Source organism: Anneissia japonica, unplaced genomic scaffold (genome assembly GCF_011630105.1).
Source record: "Anneissia japonica isolate Jap-2015-1 unplaced genomic scaffold, ASM1163010v1 scaffold287839_len198389_cov133, whole genome shotgun sequence".
NCBI lineage: Eukaryota > Metazoa > Echinodermata > Crinoidea > Comatulida > Comatulidae > Anneissia > Anneissia japonica.
Window position 1 is genome coordinate 48,770 of NW_022698111.1, and position 12,177 is coordinate 60,946.

General features: G+C 35.9%; 1 protein-coding gene across 1 annotated transcript in view; it reads left to right on the top strand.

Annotated features, from left to right (window-relative positions):
* Nucleotides 1-12,177, top strand: part of LOC117102406 (E-selectin-like) — a 29,885-nt gene that overhangs the window by 12,853 nt on the left and 4,855 nt on the right. The gene's annotated exons all lie outside the window — the stretch shown is intronic.

Genomic DNA, 12,177 nt, shown 5'->3' on the forward strand with positions numbered 1-12,177 from the left:
GTTATATATATATATATTCAAGTAATAATAGCATTGTTGTAATAATACTTTCGACCATAAGTCATCATTAGGTATATAATAGGCCTATATACTGCAAAGATAGGTCAAAGGTCTCTGGTTGATATTGAGAAATTATTCTGTTAGAGTATAAATGTGCATATTGTAAATATTTTGTTAAAAAAAAGCAACTCTATACGACCAGTGGTTGCCAAGATATCACAATCACGCAAAGTTAAGGTCAAAGGTCAAAAACGCAATTTCCGGTCATTTCTAGAGAAAATTGTCCATTATAGTAAATATAAATATGCAAGTTTTAAACATTTTGCTACAAAAAGCAACTCTGTACGACCAGTGGTTTTCATGATATAGCTCCCTATATTTCCACCCCTATTTGCACATTTATGCTAATAAGGTCGGCAAAATGGCACTTCCGGTCATTTTTGAAGAAAATGTTCCATTAAGGTAAATAGAAACATGCATGTTCTGAACAACTTTAAGAAAGTTGTGGTTACCAAGATATAAGTACCCTACATTTTCAGACCTAATTTGCATATTTCAGCTAATTTGCATATGAAGATGAGCGTAAAAAAATTGGCGACTCATTTTATTCGATTCAGCATACTTCAAAGTATACCATTAAAAAAAAAAAATGATCACGAAATTCCCACGGGATGACATAAGCCACCGGACTCTGTCGGGCTTACATGCCTTCTAGGCTGCCTCTGTTCCGCTGGCCAGAATTCACACATGGTCTGTACGCTCGAGCGGTCCGCGGTCAATTCGCTTGAGTCAGCCTCTGGCCGATATAAATAAATAACGTTCTAAAATGTTCCAGGAATGGCAAATACAAACGTCACAGACAGACAAACACACCGACAGACAGACGGAGCAATACCCTCTTCCCACTTCGTGGGGCGAGGGTAAAATAACAACAATGCTTGGTAGAAAGACAAAACCACGTTTGTTGATACAAAAAATGTTTTGTGAAGACAAAACCATATTTGTTATAAAACATGTTTTGTAAATGACAAAACCATGTTTGTCTATACATAACATGTTTTGTGAAGAGAAAACCATGTTTATCTAGGTCTGTACAAAACATGTTTTTTAAAAGTCGTTTTTCTTTGCAATGACCAGTCAAAGTTGGCCCCTCCTCAAAAAACAGCACTTATGGATTTTGGGAACATAAGTAGAAATATCTCTTTAAGCAATCAACTAGATGACATCATCATTCTTATATGGGTAGACTGGGTTTCAGTCCCTAAACTTTGTCTTAATCAGTGAGAATGCTAAAGAATAAATCAATTTTGGCCCCAATGGCGTTCCATATTACTTATTTACAAGGCGTTCCATCTTAAAAAATTCACAATAGTTTACTGTAAATGTATCGTTGCTTATCAAATTGTGTAATGTTAATTTTTTTTTTTTTTTTTTTTTTTTTTGTTTACCACAAGTGGACTCTACATCGTAGTCTGTATTCCTGAAGTTTTGTAGGTCTACCTTGGTATTATCTTTTTGTTGTAAGACTTTTTCATCTTTAGATTTTATATTTTGTAGGTTAGTTATTTTAAGCATTTACTTTACAACTGACCTGTAAATATTTCTGAGTATGAAATGCGAAGTGAAATGTTATCTCATCTAATTTCATATGTTATTTTTCTACCTTTCTTTAATTTTGTAATATTATTTACAGTCGATTGTTATTTATTTTGTTTGTTAAATTTTCCCCTTTTTTTTGTTTTTGTTTGTACGAACGCACCAATTGATATTGAGTGGCACCGATTCAAAGGAGTATGTTCAAATAAATAAATAAAATAAATAAACTATACTTTTTCTGGGATTCGCATCAAAAATTTTCTCGACATAAACTGACGCTGGTGGCGCTTTCTTAAATGTGCTAATACTACGAAAAAACATCAATAAATTAGAGACGTGAGGCAAGTCTATTGTATGGGTAGTCAAGTGGCTTGGTAACACACAGGTAAAACGTTGCCCTGACAAAAATAAAACTACATTGGGTCTGGAGTAAACTTTGAATAGTAATATCCATCTAATTAAATAACAAGTTTTATAGACACCCTATTTATGTGTGTTAACTATTTCGCTGAGTTACCAACCCAACTGGCTATCCATTTCATGAAGTAGATGACACCTGGTGTGGTACTATTACTCATCAAAAATGTCCCAAAAAGCAAAACGAAGACCGAAGACCCAAAAACGAAGACACCTATTTTTTCTCTTTCATTTTGATGATAATACGCCAGGCTGTCACAAAATCAAAATTAATAAATTTTTGGGCGTCTGTTTGTGAAATTTTCAAAGGTCTTCGTTTTATAGACACCCTATATGGGTGTTTACAAATCGAAGACCGAAGACCCGAAAAACGAAGACCTCCAATTATTTCTCAATTATCTTATTGAAGTATTTCAAAATCATCATAAAACAGTTGCCAAGTACCTAGTTCAGGATTGAGAGAAACAAAATGTGGGTCTTCGTTTTTCGGGTCTTCGGTCTTCGTTTTGTAGACACCCATATAGGGTGTCTATAAAACGAAAACCCTTAATTATCTCATCCATCCTATGTTGGTGTCACTACCTAATGACCGATGCTGCACATATGCGTTACTATACAGCATTCCTACTGTTTATTTTAACATGGAAAAAGTTTATGAATGAAATATTCAAAGTTTTTTAGGGCCCCTAAATACGCGTACCGCTAGGCCAAGTCTTACTTTCGTTTAGAGGGTAGCAGCGCCAAGACGCGCTCTGCCACCAGCCGTGGACGAACATTGGTTGAAACTGGAATAAAGAGTAGGCCTAAATCTTTAAATTGACTCAGATTCAGGCAATAATGTGCTAAAAAGGCGAATACTATATATACATAGCATGAAGTGATTTAAAAACATTATTTTCATCAGGACTGAGGGAAAAAAAATGTGGGTCTTCGTTTTGCTGGGTCTTCGGTCTTTGTTTTGTAGACACCCATGGAAAAAGTTTATGAATGAAATATTCAAAGTTTTTTAGGGCCCCAAATACGCGTACCGCTAGGCCAAGCCTTACTTTCGTTTAGAGGGTAGCATCGCCAAGACGCGCTCTGCCACCAGCCGTGGACGTACAACATTGATTGAAACTGGAATAAAGAGTAGGCCTAAATATTTAAATTGACTCAGATTCAGGCAATAATGTGCCAAAAACACGAATACTATATATACATAGCATGAAGTGATTTAAAAACATTATTTTCATCACGATTGAGAAAAAAAATGTGGGTATTCGTTTTTGCTGGGTCCCTGAAGTATTTATTGATATTCCTCATTTTATTCCGATAAAATAATGAAATAGGTAGGCCTACTTGGCAACTGTTTTATGATGATTTTGAAATACTTTAATAGGATAATTGAGAAATAATTGGAGGTCTTCGTTTTTCGGGTCTTCGGTTTTCGTTTTGTAGACACCCATAAGGGTGTCTATAAAACGAAGACCTTTGAAAATTTCACAAACAGACGCCCAAATAATTTCGTTTTTTTATTTTTAGTTGTTTTTCTTTCTCTCTTTTACATTTTTTTTTTACATTGAACGCACCTAATTTATGTGTGCCGCTGAAACAGAAGTGTATGTTCAGTTGAATAAATAAATAAATTACGGTAAAATCGCGAGTTGTCAGTAAAACCTTTACTGGGTAGGCAATGGTTTAGCCTTACATATGTTTGTATGTCGAAATTCGTGGTGAAATTCGGCATAAAAAAACATGTTTTGCAAGAAATTCACGTAAATTCAATTAATAAACTTTCCTTGTTTTATAAATGTAAATATAATTTAGCTTAGTATAATGCAAAATTTCATCTACTTTGATCATGGACAACGTTTTTGGAGAATGGGTCTTAGCAAGTGATCCCTTTCAACAGCAAGGAGAGCAATTAATTGCTGTGCTGGGTGTTACTACAGCTGCACGGGATGGTAATCGCGCTTCTTAAAACTATGGTGGCCAGCGACTAAAGCTGCGACTACATCGGAAATAACTAAAAACGAAATCGGATTTTTTAACGTTTTATTTGTTTATCGATTCGTAAAATCACTGAATATTGCGATATTAGGCCTACTGAACGTCGACGTCCCAGTACCCAACCGACTATTTGTTTAGCATTGACCTCTTATACACATCTAGATCACAATACCCCGGCCTGCAACCTCTTCTCCACTTCAAAAAGTGTCCATATCGCATTTGATCTAAGCCGCCAGATATTCTCCGCAGTGGCGTAACCACCGGGGGACAAGGGGAAAATATCTATCTGTGGAAAATCTTTCCCCATTGAATGCCCTTTTCACCCGGGAAAGTGCTTGAAAATCTCAAATTTTAAATCGCATATTTTGTTGAGGTAGGCCAGTTTCCTCTAAAAAATTGCACATTTTAGGGAGTTTTGATCAATTCCGACGAAATTAGAATTAAAAAAACAAAACTTTTTCGCGCGCTTCGCGCGCATTTTTTAATGTTAAAGCTTCTGCTTGCTTTCCTTTGCCTTCTAAGTTATAACACATAGTCCCAAACTCAAGAAAGAAAATTTAAGATAGATCGTTTTACCTAAAAGAAGGGCCTCAATGTGTAATGATGTTGAAAGAATATGTTTGTAATAAATAAAGCCATAAGGAAAATGTTTTGATCAATTCCGACGAAATTAGAATTAAAAACACAAACATTTTTCGCGCGCTGCGCGTGCATTTGTTTGACTTAAAGCTTGTGCTTGCCCTCCTTTGCCTTCCAAGTTATTTTAAAACAAAATAGTCCCAAACCCAAGAAAGAGAATTTAAGATAGATCGTTTTACCTAAAAGAAGGGCCTCAATGTGTTATGATGGTGAAAGAATAGGCCTATGATTGTAATAATAAAACCACGATGAAAATGCTTATATTTAGTTTCAAACACACGTGTGTGGCCTATATTAATAATAAATTAAGCCCTATGTCGTATTGTTTTCTATATGGGGTGGGTGGGTATCACACCAAGTCATAAATTACTAACCGGGAAAATTATTACCTTTGCCCCCCACCCCGACCCAAGACCCCTGTTACGCGCCTGCTTATAAGTGGGGCCCCCCCCACTTTGAAAAACGTTCCGCCGGCCCTGCTTCCTCCCCTAGTTTACGTACTTCTGTCAGTTTGCACACGCAGGCGGCGTACAAAGAGACGTTTACTAGCAGGTAAACAAGTCCGTACTTGAGTATAGGGCCGCACACAGTCGTATTTATGATTCATTTTAGAGAGTCGTCTGGACGCGTTTTACAGTGCATCCAATCGGCCATAGTTCAAGGGGAGGAGCAAAGGCCAAAACGGAATATCAGCATCCAAACGGTGTTTGGGAGGCGATGTTGCCGACCAGCAAGTGGCATCACCACAACCAAGAATGCTTGCTGTGCTTGGTAAAAACATATCAGACTGAAAATTCACGTAAAAAACAATATAAAAGTTGCATAAATTTGTAATAGTGTACAGTAATTAAATTTGCCTAGCGTACAGCAAAACAACAGGTACTGTACATATTATGTTAAATAATCCACGGGGCTTTGATGCCTAATTAAATAGCTAGGCCCTGACTACAGGCTTGTTCGAAATGGGTTCAATACAAGTTTTCTACAACCGAATTGGACGAAAAAGGCCTACGATCGTGAGCCGTCATTCCACAGTGCATAGACTTGCCACAAGTCTCTTATTGTTTTTTATTTTTCTCATTCTGGACAGTGCCACCAACGTAAAAGTTAATTTAGAGACCATAGAGATATAATAAGAATACTAGATCACTAACTGCAATGTATTCGATGTTCGAAATACGCAGAGCTGTGTGTGTGTACCATCCAAGATGGCTGCCATAGATTTAGCCAATCAAATTTCGCATAAGCGCTATCATTTTCAATGGCGCCCTCAATTTGCACGGAAAGTTCAGTATAGCTAGTTACCCGTATGTTTGAAACTCGAGCGTTGCGGTGTATAAGTGTAATGTACACAATTTTATTTTTTTTTTAAATTTTTGAATAAGATGCTCTACTTGGCCTTTTTTTTTGGCTACGATAGTTTAATAATTTGTTATTATCAATACTAATTATCATTAATGAAATAATAGTCAGTCAAAGTGCTTATTTATTGTAATAATTTGTATACTGAGCCTGAAGGTGGCGCTTTCCTACGGCGACCATCTTGGATGGTACACATACACAACTCTGCATTGCTTCGCCATCTTGTCAGCACTCTAGTTGTTTAATAGCTCTATGTTAGAGACGGAATAAGAATCCTAATCCGGAAAAAAATGAAATCGAGTATGGGACGCCAATTAAATTAGGTATGGCGCGCACTAAGTGCAATAAAGAGTGAGTAACCCAAAATTAGGGCCTGGAACCCAGGCTACACAGTGCACTGTCTGAGACGTTAGTTTGGACATGGTTTAACTAACTGTACAACAAGGACTGAACTTTGTATTTTTCCACGGCTGTGTATTTTTCCCACGTGCGTCAGTAAATTTGGAACTTCGGCTTGTGTGATTAAAATATACTTTAAAATCGTCATATCCGGACCGGAAAGTCCGTCGACGTAGTCGAAATTTGACTTACAAACAAACAAACAATTTACACAGTAAAACATAGGAAAGAATTGGGACTTTTTCGAAAATTCGACTGACACGAATTTTCGACTTTGAAACAGAGTCGACGTCGGCTGACTCGACTGTATATCTGATCATGGACCGATTTATATTTTACTTATATCTTCGTTGCATACGAACTATGCCTGCTCTCTCACAGCAGAGAACCACATGCAGCGCAGTGGGCGAATTGGAACCATCCATTATGCAATGGGGTAAACATTTGGTTTTAATGGGATTATACGTAGTGATCAGTGATTAATATGTGTATTGTAAGTGAGCTTCATCGAATACACAATGGTTTGGTCTCGGGTTCTTTCAACTGTATTTACTCACGAATTCACCGTATTTCAAAATTTTTTCGCTTCATGACCATGCAAAATTTGTTATTAAATGATAATTTATCAAATATAAATAAGATCTATATAGCTTTAATTTAGTTGTTTTTTCGATCGCTTTTGTTATGAACAATCGCTCACTCAAATCACGAAAAAAATCATCAAATTACATTTTTCATCTGGTAGCACTGCTAATTTTGAAGGACATCCCACCAACAATTTTAGTAGCACCAATTTCTTTTCCAGTAGTACCAAAGGTATCTCAATGAAGCCATTTTTTTAAATCTTTTGTGGGGTTGTCCCACTTTTATTCACTATTCATATCTGACATAAAAGGCTACTGCATATCGGTTCCTCATAATGGGTAAAATTATTATATTTTGCAGAAAACAAATGTGATAAAATTGTAATATACAATGTAAATGCAGCATTTATCGATCGATGAATCAATAAATCAATTAATCAATTAATCGATCGATCATTCAAATTAGCTTTTCAATGCGCTATTCATAGGATCTAAAAGTAATAAATAGCACCCATGTAGATCGTCTAAGACGTTAGAAAGACATTTAAAATAAATTAAAAATTAATTAAAAAACAAATCACTGTAAATCCATGTGTAAAGTTAACCGATCGATTAAAAAAAAGCATTACACTGTACAAGTTGGTCAAGTACATTTTTACATATACTATTTTCGTATAGGCCTATTTAGTGTACTTTCTTATACCTTTTTCAACAATAAACAGTTGATAGACTGAGGTAAATTTCCATTTATTAATTTGTTTTAACACATTTGCTTTATATATGCAAAATAAACCTAATGAAAACAAACTGTCTACATACGAATTCCCAGTACCAAGTACTATGTTTTTAAAGTTTGCCTCAATATTGTAATTCTTTGAGGTAAGTTCGTTAATGTAACGCCATAGATTACTGGCTTCTGCAGATCCATAAAATAAATGTGCATCATCCTCAACACGGTTGCATTGTAAGCATGTGTTTGAGATTAGAATTTTCCATATACATAATCTTTTCCTAGTGGGAATAATTCTATGTAATAATTTAAAATTTACGTGTTTGAGTTTGTTTTCTCTAATCATTTTTACTTTTCTTTTCCAGGTTAACATCCAATCAACTGTAGTATTAAATATGATTCCCATATTAATTGACATTTCGGTTCTATACATCTTCTTTCGACAAAACTATTATACGTTTGTTTGCATTTTTTGTTACACAGTTTTGTAACAAGCAAAGGTTTCTCTTGCTCTGCATTCTCATTTTGTGAAAAAATCACATCCTTCCATTCATGTGCAATGGCCTTTAACACAATATGATATTCTGATATCCAATTTGATTTAGTAGATAACTTTTCTAATAATTCGTTCGATTGAATAAATCTATTTCCAAGCACAATATCTTTGATTTTTCTTATACCTGACCTTACCGAGTTTCTATACAATAGTGATAGAACATTGTAAGTCATCATTTATTCCCCCAAATGTTGAACAAAACAAGTATTTCATTGTAACATGTTGGGTACTTCATTATCATTTCGTTAAAACTAGTTAACGCCTTTAATACACCTATATAAAAACTAGGAATACCTTCACATTTTTTTACATTTAAGTGTGACATATTTTCAATAACATATTGCGGGCCAACTCTGTTAAAATACATAGATGGCAATAAATTTCCACTTAGACGTTTCATCATTGAAAAGACGTCTAGCCCATGATATGTTGAAAGATTGCACTTGAGACCTGAAGTAGGGTGCTTTTATACCACCATGTTCATATTTGTTTATGAGGGTTAAATGAAGCCATTTTGAGCATGTACAGTTTTTAAAAATTCGTGGGATTTGAAAAAAATGACATGATTTTAATGTTGAAAATATTATACTCATTGTGAATTTTTGCCAATAAAATTTACATATTGAAAAAAACATGTTGTAGTGTTTACATACACGTGTTTTTTAATAAGATTGATTGAATATTTGATGAGTAAGCGCGATTTAAAATGTGTCGAAAATGCCGGTGAGCCAAATTCGCGCGCAATAAAAAACATTGGGAAACTTCACATCACGATCGCATGATCGTCAAAGCTAGCGGAATGATTTTTTTTTGCATGTTATCAGGCTTTATTTTGATGTTTTAACTGTCTAAAATCCACCAGAAAAAAAACGAAATTGGTGACGAAATTCGTGCCGCAAATGGCACTTTTAAATAGTAAAATTCACCATCATCACATTACCATTATAATACAGTCAAAATGAAGCGCCAACAAATTCTCATGATCTTTCATCTGCTATTTTCGGCAACCATGAGTGTGTGTGATGTACGCTACCATAGAAAATAAACTTAAAAACATTGTCTTTGATATATTTACTTTCCTTACTTCAAAACTATGAGTCCTCGCGTCTCTCAGCTCCACCATGTACCACAGTTTTGGCTGAGGTGGTAACATTTGGGGAAATTGTACCTTTATAGTATAATAGGCCTACATACTTGGAGTATGTATCTTATCCGAGGTTTATCAGTGAACCTTTCGATTTGTGTACCTCTAGGTTGCCAGATATGACACCCTTATATAGTAAAATTCATCATCATCGATCTAATTAATCGCTGTGATGTACCATAAAAAATAATAATTCATGTGCCGCAAAACCCTATCTTATCTTCGCACGTTTTTTCTCATAGTTCTCAAAAATAAAGGCACGCGCACTCGAGTCGACTATTATAGGTAATTCAGATGCTTGTGGGCAGAGATACAACTAGGTATGTTGCTATAAAGTAAGATATTCTCTGGCTGTACAGCGTTCTTTCGTTAAAACCTGGTATGTACCTCTAGGTTGCCAGATATGACACCCTTATATAGTAAAATTCATCATCATATGGGTCATTTATGCATTTATGTCAACAATTTTCAGGCATATCTTCTTGACTCACAAAAAGAGAGGGGACCACCCCTTCCCCCTTAAAAAATACAGTGGCGTAGAAAAGTATTTTTCATTGGGGGGATGATTGGCGTGTTAGCCAGTGTCGTAACAGGCGTGGGGGTGGGGAGGTGGAAAATTCCCCTCCCCTGACGGTTTTTACCGGGCTGACCAAGCCGTCGTACCGGGCTTGGTAGTAAGAGAAAAGAAAGAGGGGAGAGGGAGGGAAAGAGAAAGAAGAGGAAAAGAAAAGGAAAAGAAAAAGAAAAAGAGAAGAGAAAAACAAAGACAGGAATAAAAAGGAAGATATCATAATGACCAGACTCACAACACCCTGCAACCCCTTCTCCACTTCAAAAACTGTCATAACTCCTTTGATCTAAGCTGCCCGATGGCGTAACCACTGGAGGACAAGGGGAAAATATCTATCTTTGAAAAATCACTCCTTTATAATTGCCCTTTTCATCCCCTGAAAGTGCCTAAAAACCTCAAATTTCGCGCGCTTCGCGTGCATTTCTTGTTAACATGGGCCAATTTCCTCTAAGAATTGCACATTTTAGGGAGTTTTGATCAATTCCAACGAAATTAGAATTAAAAACACCGGGGGACAAGAAGAAAATATCCATCTTTGGAAAATCTAAACCCACCCCTTGACAAATGCATCCTCTGAAAGTGCCTAAAATTCTCAAATTCTTTGGGCGCATTTCTTGTTACGGTAGGCCAATTTCCTCTATAAATTGCACATTTTAGGGAGTTTTCATCAATTTCGACGAATGTAGAATTAAAAACAAACATGCTCCGCGCGCATTTTGTAGGGCTTTTTTAGGTTTATCCTTTTAAGTTATTTAAACGCTTAATAGTCCCAAAGTCAAGAAAGACAAATTTAAGATAGGTCGTTTTAACCGAAAAGAAGGGCCTCAATGTGTATTGATGGGGAAAGAATATGTTTGTAATAAATAAAACCATGATGAAAATGCTTATAAATAAGGATATTTGGATAGTACAACATTGTGGGCTCACCATACTCTTGAAGTCATCTGCCACTCTAGTCGTAATTTGTTTACTTTTTTGAAAATCACTGATGGTCAAAGAGGATAATACATTTAAGCATGTTTACTTGGAAGTAACACAGCTAAAGATTAACACAATTATTAACCACCAGCAAAGTACTAACTCCTGTATAACCAAACAAAAAGTTGGATACAGTGAAGTACATTATAGACATGTGAATATGACGTATGGTTATATATTTTTTTTCCTACATAATAAAATTGAAGATGGTAGGTAATAAAGGAATTTTCTCCACAAAACAAAGTACTCAATTTTCAGTCTTCCACTGCCTGTTGTCTATTTTACTTACTGTAAATTATTATCATTTATTATATTTAAATAATTATTTTAAGTCTTTTGTCGTTCCTAATTTTTTTTTATGGTTCGGGCGAACCCCCCTTTTCTAGCGAACCCCGTTTTCTAGTGAACCCCTCAAATTTTTGAATGAATCCCATTCGGACGGAATGTCTGTTTTTAACTTACCCAGCATTAAATAAAAATTTAGGACCAAATTAATTATTTGGTCACCCGTAAATTGTAGCCTGCGATACAAGCCTACATTCACAGAATATCTCAGCTTCCGAAATTAAGGACGGCAAACATCGATAAAAATCCGGCTGCCGTCTTAACTTTCACTGGCCTTTGGCTGAATGTTTGCAAATAAATGTACCAACCGGTAACAAAACCGGTCACCGTCTACCTAGAGTAAATGGCGCCACCAAACGAAGCTAAAGTTTTGCGACTTAATCCACCAAATGCAGCTAAAGTTTTGCGACCTGATTGTGGATTGTGTGTTAAGTAAATACCATAGCCATACTGTCCATAGCGCACACTAAACTATTTGCTGATGGAGCATTTTTGAGAAATAGACTCTCCTTTTTTCCATCCCAAACAAAATATTATTAATAAATCAACATGGTCCTTCTCAGTCATCATAGCCAGTCACAAATTTAGGAAGTTTGTTTTCAACAGCAGACAGAAACGTTTACAGGGGTGGCGCCAGTGGGGGTGGGGGGCAGGCTCTTCTCATTGGGAAGAGAAACCACAATTCGTGGGGGATAAAAAAAGTATTTTGTAGATATTAATAGACTCTAAAATCCATTAAACAAGCCTCTGAATCCCCAAAATTGTCAAAATTTCGAGAGGTTTCTCCCCTAGACCACTTTCGAGGCATTTAAAGCGACGTTCTACCACGCCCATTTTTTTTCTCATAGGGGAAATTCTGTCTCTTAT